At 49.3% G+C, this 6,000-nt stretch overlaps 5 non-coding genes across 5 annotated transcripts; all 5 read left to right on the top strand.

Annotated features, from left to right (window-relative positions):
• The first annotated feature begins 721 nt into the window (after positions 1–721).
• Positions 722–793, top strand: trnap-cgg (transfer RNA proline (anticodon CGG)). Its single transcript has one exon. It is a non-coding gene; the product is annotated as a tRNA-Pro (tRNA).
• A 478-nt stretch (positions 794–1,271) lies between these two features.
• Positions 1,272–1,343, top strand: trnap-cgg (transfer RNA proline (anticodon CGG)). The gene has a single exon. It is a non-coding gene; the product is annotated as a tRNA-Pro (tRNA).
• Positions 1,344–1,818: 475 nt separating this feature from the next.
• Positions 1,819–1,890, top strand: trnap-cgg (transfer RNA proline (anticodon CGG)). Its single transcript has one exon. It is a non-coding gene; the product is annotated as a tRNA-Pro (tRNA).
• A 1,026-nt stretch (positions 1,891–2,916) lies between these two features.
• On the top strand, positions 2,917–2,988 carry trnap-cgg (transfer RNA proline (anticodon CGG)). Its single transcript has one exon. It is a non-coding gene; the product is annotated as a tRNA-Pro (tRNA).
• Positions 2,989–5,693: 2,705 nt separating this feature from the next.
• Positions 5,694–5,765, top strand: trnap-cgg (transfer RNA proline (anticodon CGG)). The gene has a single exon. It is a non-coding gene; the product is annotated as a tRNA-Pro (tRNA).
• The last annotated feature ends 235 nt before the right edge of the window (positions 5,766–6,000 follow it).

Raw genomic sequence — 6,000 nt, 5'->3', positions numbered from 1 at the left:
GTTTGGAGTTCAGGAGATTGTCTTGACCAGGACCACACCCCTAAATGCATTGAAGCAACTGCCATGTGATTGGTTGCTTAGATAATTGCATTAATGAGAAATTGAACAGGTGTTCCTAATAATCCTTTAGGTGAGTGTATAGGGCATGTATTACAGATTCATTCAAAAAGGTCTCACTTTAGATTTGAGGAAACACTATTTACTTGTATCAGCGGTCATTCATTTGTCATTAATAGTTCTTCCAATTTCCGACCTTTTAGTTCCAGAGACCAATGTTTTGGTACCAGCTAAAAAAAACAAAAACAAATGTACATTAATTGGACAAATATGAAATATATAGTTACATGTAAAATATGGCCCAATATACAACGCTACAATTATTACAATTTACTTGCACTGTAATTACACGGTAACAAGAGTGAATTGACCAAGTAGTTTGTGTATAGTTAATTCAATTATTAAATACTAGTATGGATGATTTATGATTACAGAACGAGCTTACATACACTAAACAAGTAGTATGGCTTATTTACATGTAGTGTGTGTTTTTTACTTTACATATTCATGTAAAATGCTGCCAACCTTTGTGATGATACCGATGACCTTAAACTCACCCCTTCTTAAAGTGTAACCACATGATCAGGTGAGGTGATCAGGTGAGGGTCTGCCTCAAGCAGTTACATGCTTGCCCAGGAGAACATGCGATATTGCCGATTAGCTTGGCTCGTTGGTCTAGGGGTATGATTCTTGCTTCGGGTGCGAGAGGTCCCGGGTTCAACTCCCGGACGAGCCCGCTTGGCCCTGCTTTGCAGTCACTGAAGTGTTCGTGCGTTCTCTCTCGACGGTTGGCTTCTGGGCTCCTCTGCACAAGGGAGGTCTTTCGACCTCAGATACTTTTGGCTGTGTAGCTGATGGGAAATCAGACTGTCATCTGTGTGTTTTGTTTTCTTTAAAGAAAATGTGTATTTTACAAGTTCGTTGTTGTTGTTGAGGAGGAGGAGGAGCACGAAATGTGGTTTGCCGGCTTGTTATGGAGACCTTTGTTGAACGTGTACACCTGAGCTGCACCAAAGGAGAGACATTCTTTTCAGTTGTTTGCGGGCCTGCTGAACCATGCTCTCAGTGCTGTCTCACTGGGGATACGGTTACCGTTCTGGAAAGACACGTCAGCGCTACAGTCCATGCTATCAGTCAGTGAGCGTAGGTCTCCCGGTCTGCCCCAAGCAGTTACGCGCTTGCCCAGCAGAAACTGCGACAATGTCCATTAACTTGGCTCGTTGGTCTAGGGGTATGATTCTCGCTTCGGGTGCGAGAGGTCCCGGGTTCAACTCCCGGACGAGCCCGCTTGGCCCTGCTTTGCAGTCACTGAAGTGTTCGTGCGTTCTCTCTCGACGGTTGGCTTCTGGGCTCCTCTGCACAAGGGAGGTCATTCGACCTCAGGTACTGTTGGCTGTGTAGCTGATGGGAAATCAGACTGTCATCTGTGTGTTTTGTTTTCTTTAAAGAAAATGTGTATTTTACAAGTTCGTTGTTGTTGTTGAGGAGGAGGAGCACGAAATGTGGTTTGCCGGCTTGTTATGGAGACCTTTGTTGAACGTGTACACCTGAGCTGCACCAAAGGAGAGACATTCTTTTCAGTTGTTTGCGGGCCTGCTGAACCATGCTCTCAGTGCTGTCTCACTGGGGATACGGTTACCGTTCTGGAAAGACACGTCAGCGCTACAGTCCATGCTATCAGTCAGTGAGCGTAGGTCTCCCGGTCTGCCCCAAGCAGTTACGCGCTTGCCCAGCAGAAACTGCGACAATGTCCATTAACTTGGCTCGTTGGTCTAGGGGTATGATTCTCGCTTCGGGTGCGAGAGGTCCCGGGTTCAACTCCCGGATGAGCCCGCTTGGCCCTGCTTTGCAGTCACTGAAGTGTTCGTGCGTTCTCTCTCGACGGTTGGCTTCTGGGCTCCTCTGCACAAGGGAGGTCTTTCGACCTCAGATACTGTTGGCTGTGTAGCTGATGGGAACTCAGACTGTCATCTGTGTGTATTGTTTTCTTTAAAAAAATGTGTATTTTACAAGTTCGTTGTTGTTGTTGAGGAGGAGGAGGAGCACGAAATGTGGTTTGCCGGCTTGTTATGGAGACCTTTGTTGAACGTGTACACCTGAGCTGCACCAAAGGAGAGACATTCTTTTCAGTTGTTTGCGGGCCTGCTGAACCATGCTCTCAGTGCTGTCTCACTGGGGATACGGTTACCGTTCTGGAAAGACACTTCAGCGCTACAGTCCATGCTATCAGTCAGTGAGCGTAGGTCTCCCGGTCTGCCCCAAGCAGTTACGCGCTTGCCCAGCAGAAACTGCGACACTGTCCGTTAGCTTGGCTCGTTGGTCTGGTGGTATGATTCTCGCTTCGGGTGCGAGAGGTCCCAGATTCAACTCCCAGATGAGCCCGCTTGGCCCTGCTTCGCAGTCACTGAAGTGTTCGTGCGTTCTCTCTCGACGGTTGGCTTCTGGGCTCCTCTGCACAAGGGAGGTCTTTCGACCTCAGATACTGTTGGCTGTGTAGCTGATGGGAACTCAGACTGTCATCTGTGTGTATTGTTTTCTTTAAAAAAATGTGTATTTTACAAGTTCGTTGTTGTTGTTGAGGAGGAGGAGGAGCACGAAATGTGGTTTGCCGGCTTGTTATGGAGACCTTTGTTGAACGTGTACACCTGAGCTGCACCAAAGGAGAGACATTCTTTTCAGTTGTTTGCGGGCCTGCTGAACCATGCTCTCAGTGCTGTCTCACTGGGGATGGGGTTACCGTTCTGGAAAGACACTTCAGCGCTACAGTCCATGCTATCAGTCAGTGAGCGTAGGTCTCCCGGTCTGCCCCAAGCAGTTACGCGCTTGCCCAGCAGAAACTGCGACAATGTCCGTTAGCTTGGCTCGTTGGTCTAGGGGTATGATTCTCGCTTCGGGTGCGAGAGGTCCCGGGTTCAACTCCCGGACGAGCCCGCTTGGCCCTGCTTTGCAGTCACTGAAGTGTTTGTGCGTTCTCTCTCGACGGTTGGCTTCTGGGCTCCTCTGCACAAGGGAGGTCTTTCGACCTCAGATACTTTTGGCTGTGTAGCTGATGGGAAATCAGACTGTCATCTGTGTGTTTTGTTTTCTTTAAAGAAAATGTGTATTTTACAAGTTCGTTGTTGTTGTTGAGGAGGAGGAGGAGCACGAAATGTGGTTTGCCGGCTTGTTATGGAGACCTTTGTTGAACGTGTACACCTGAGCTGCACCAAAGGAGAGACATTCTTTTCAGTTGTTTGCGGGCCTGCTGAACCATGCTCTCAGTGCTGTCTCACTGGGGATACGGTTACCGTTCTGGAAAGACACTTCAGCGCTACAGTCCATGCTATCAGTCAGTGAGCGTAGGTCTCCCGGTCTGCCCCAAGCAGTTACGTGCTTGCCCAGCAGAAACTGCAACACTGTCCGTTAGGTTGGCTCGTTGGTTTAGGGGTATGATTATTGCTTCAGGTGCGAGAGGCCCTGGCTTCAACTCCCAGACGAGCCCGCTTGGCCCCGCATTGCAGTCACTGAAGCGTTCGTTCGTTCTCTCTTAATGGTTGGCTTCTAGGCTCCTCTGTGCAAGGGAGGTCTTTCGACCTCAGATACTGTTGGCTGTTTAGCTGATGGGAAATCAGACTGTCATCTGTGTGTTTTGTTTTCTTTAAAGAAAATGTGTATTTTACAAGTTCGTTGTTGTTGTTGAGGAGGAGGAGCACGAAATGTGGTTTGCCGGCTTGTTATGGAGACCTTTGTTGAACGTGTACACCTGAGCTGCACCAAAGGAGAGACATTCTTTTCAGTTGTTTGCGGGCCTGCTGAACCATGCTCTCAGTGCTGTCTCACTGGGGATACGGTTACCGTTCTGGAAAGACATTTCAGCGCTACAGTCCATGCTATCAGTCAGTGAGCGTAGGTCTCCCTGTCTGCCCCAAGCAGTTACGCGCTTGCCCAGCAGAAACTGCAACACCGTTCGTTAACTTGGCTCGTTTGTCTAGGGGTATGATTATCGCTTCGGGTGCGAGAGGCCCTGGCTTCAACTCCCGGACGAGCCTGCTTGTCCCTGCATCGCAGTCACTGAAGCGTTCATTCGTTCTCTCTCAATGGTTGGCTTCTGGGCTCCTCTGTGCAAGGGAGGTCTTTCGACCTCAGATACTGTTGGCTGTGTAGCTGATGGGAAATCAGACTGTCATCTGTGTGTTTTGTTTTCTTTAAAGAAAATGTGTATTTTACAAGTTCGTTGTTGTTGTTGAGGAGGAGGAGGAGCACGAAATGTGGTTTGCCGGCTTGTTATGGAGACCTTTGTTGAACGTGTACACCTGAGCTGCACCAAAGGAGAGACATTCTTTTCAGTTGTTTGCGGGCCTGCTGAACCATGCTCTCAGTGCTGTCTCACTGGGGATACGGTTACCGTTCTGGAAAGACACGTCAGCGCTACAGTCCATGCTATCAGTCAGTGAGCGTAGGTCTCCCGGTCTGCCCCAAGCAGTTACGCGCTTGCCCAGCAGAAACTGCGACAATGTCCTTTAACTTGGCTCGTTTGTCTAGGGGTATGATTATCGCTTCAGGTGCGAGAGGCCCTGGCTTCAACTCCCGGACGAGCCCGCTTGGCCCCGCATCGCAGTCACTGAAGCGTTCGTTCGTTCTCTCTCAATGGTTGGCTTCTGGGCTCCTCTGTGCAAGGGAGGTCTTTCGACCTCAGATACTGTTGGCTGTGTAGCTGATGGGAAATCAGACTGTCATCTGTGTGTTTTGTGTTCTTTAAAGAAAATGTGTATTTTACAAGTTCGTTGTTGTTGTTGTTGTTGAGGAGGAGGAGGACATGTAGTGTGTTGTTGAGGAGGAGGAGGACGAAATTTGGTTTGCCGGCTTGTTATGGAGACCTTTGTTGAACGTGTACACCTGAGCTGCACCAAAGGAGAGACATTCTTTTCAGTTGTTTGCGGGCCTGCTGAACCATGCTCTCAGTGCTGTCTCACTGGGGATACGGTTACCGTTCTGGAAAGACACTTCAGCGCTACAGTCCATGCTATCAGTCAGTGAGCGTAGGTCTCCCGGTCTACCCCATGCAGTTACGCGCTTGCCCAGCAGAAACTGCAACACCGTTCGTTAACTTGGCTCGTTTGTCTAGGGGTATGATTATCGCTTCGGGTGCGAGAGGCCCTGGCTTCAACTCCCGGACGAGCCCGCTTGGCCCCGCATCGCAGTTACTGAAGCGTTCGTTCGTTCTCTTTCAATGGTTGGCTTCTGGGCTCCTCTGTGCAAGGGAGGTCTTTCGACCTCAGATACTGTTGGCTGTGTAGCTGATGGGAAATCAGACTGTCATCTGTGTGTTTTGTTTTCTTTAAAGAAAATGTGTATTTTACAAGTTCGTTGTTGTTGTTGAGGAGGAGGAGCACGAAATGTGGTTTGCCGGCTTGTTATGGAGACCTTTGTTGAACGTGTACACCTGAGCTGCACCAAAGGAGAGACATTCTTTTCAGTTGTTTGCGGGCCTGCTGAACCATGCTCTCAGTGCTGTCTCACTGGGGATACGGTTACCGTTCTGGAAAGACACGTCAGCGCTACAGTCCATGCTATCAGTCAGTGAGCGTAGGTCTCCCGGTCTGCCCCAAGCAGTTACGCGCTTGCCCAGCAGAAACTGTGACGATGTCCATTAACTTGGCTCGTTGGTCTAGGGGTATGATTCTCGCTTCGGGTGCGAGAGGTCCCGGGTTCAACTCCCGGATGAGCCCGCTTGGCCCTGCTTTGCAGTCACTGAAGTGTTCGTGCGTTCTCTCTCGACGGTTGGCTTCTGGGCTCCTCTGCACAAGGGAGGTCTTTCGACCTCAGATACTGTTGGCTGTGTAGCTGATGGGAAATCAGACTGTCATCTGTGTGTATTGTTTTCTTTAAAGAAAATGTGTATTTTACAAGTTCGTTGTTGTTGTTGAGGAGGAGGAGGAGCACGAAATGTGGTTTGCCGGCTTG

Source organism: Amia ocellicauda, chromosome 2 (assembly GCF_036373705.1).
Source record: "Amia ocellicauda isolate fAmiCal2 chromosome 2, fAmiCal2.hap1, whole genome shotgun sequence".
Classification (NCBI taxonomy): Eukaryota; Metazoa; Chordata; class Actinopteri; order Amiiformes; family Amiidae; genus Amia; species Amia ocellicauda.
The sequence above is the reverse complement of the archived record's forward strand: the minus strand, read 5'-3'. Positions and strand labels throughout refer to the sequence as shown.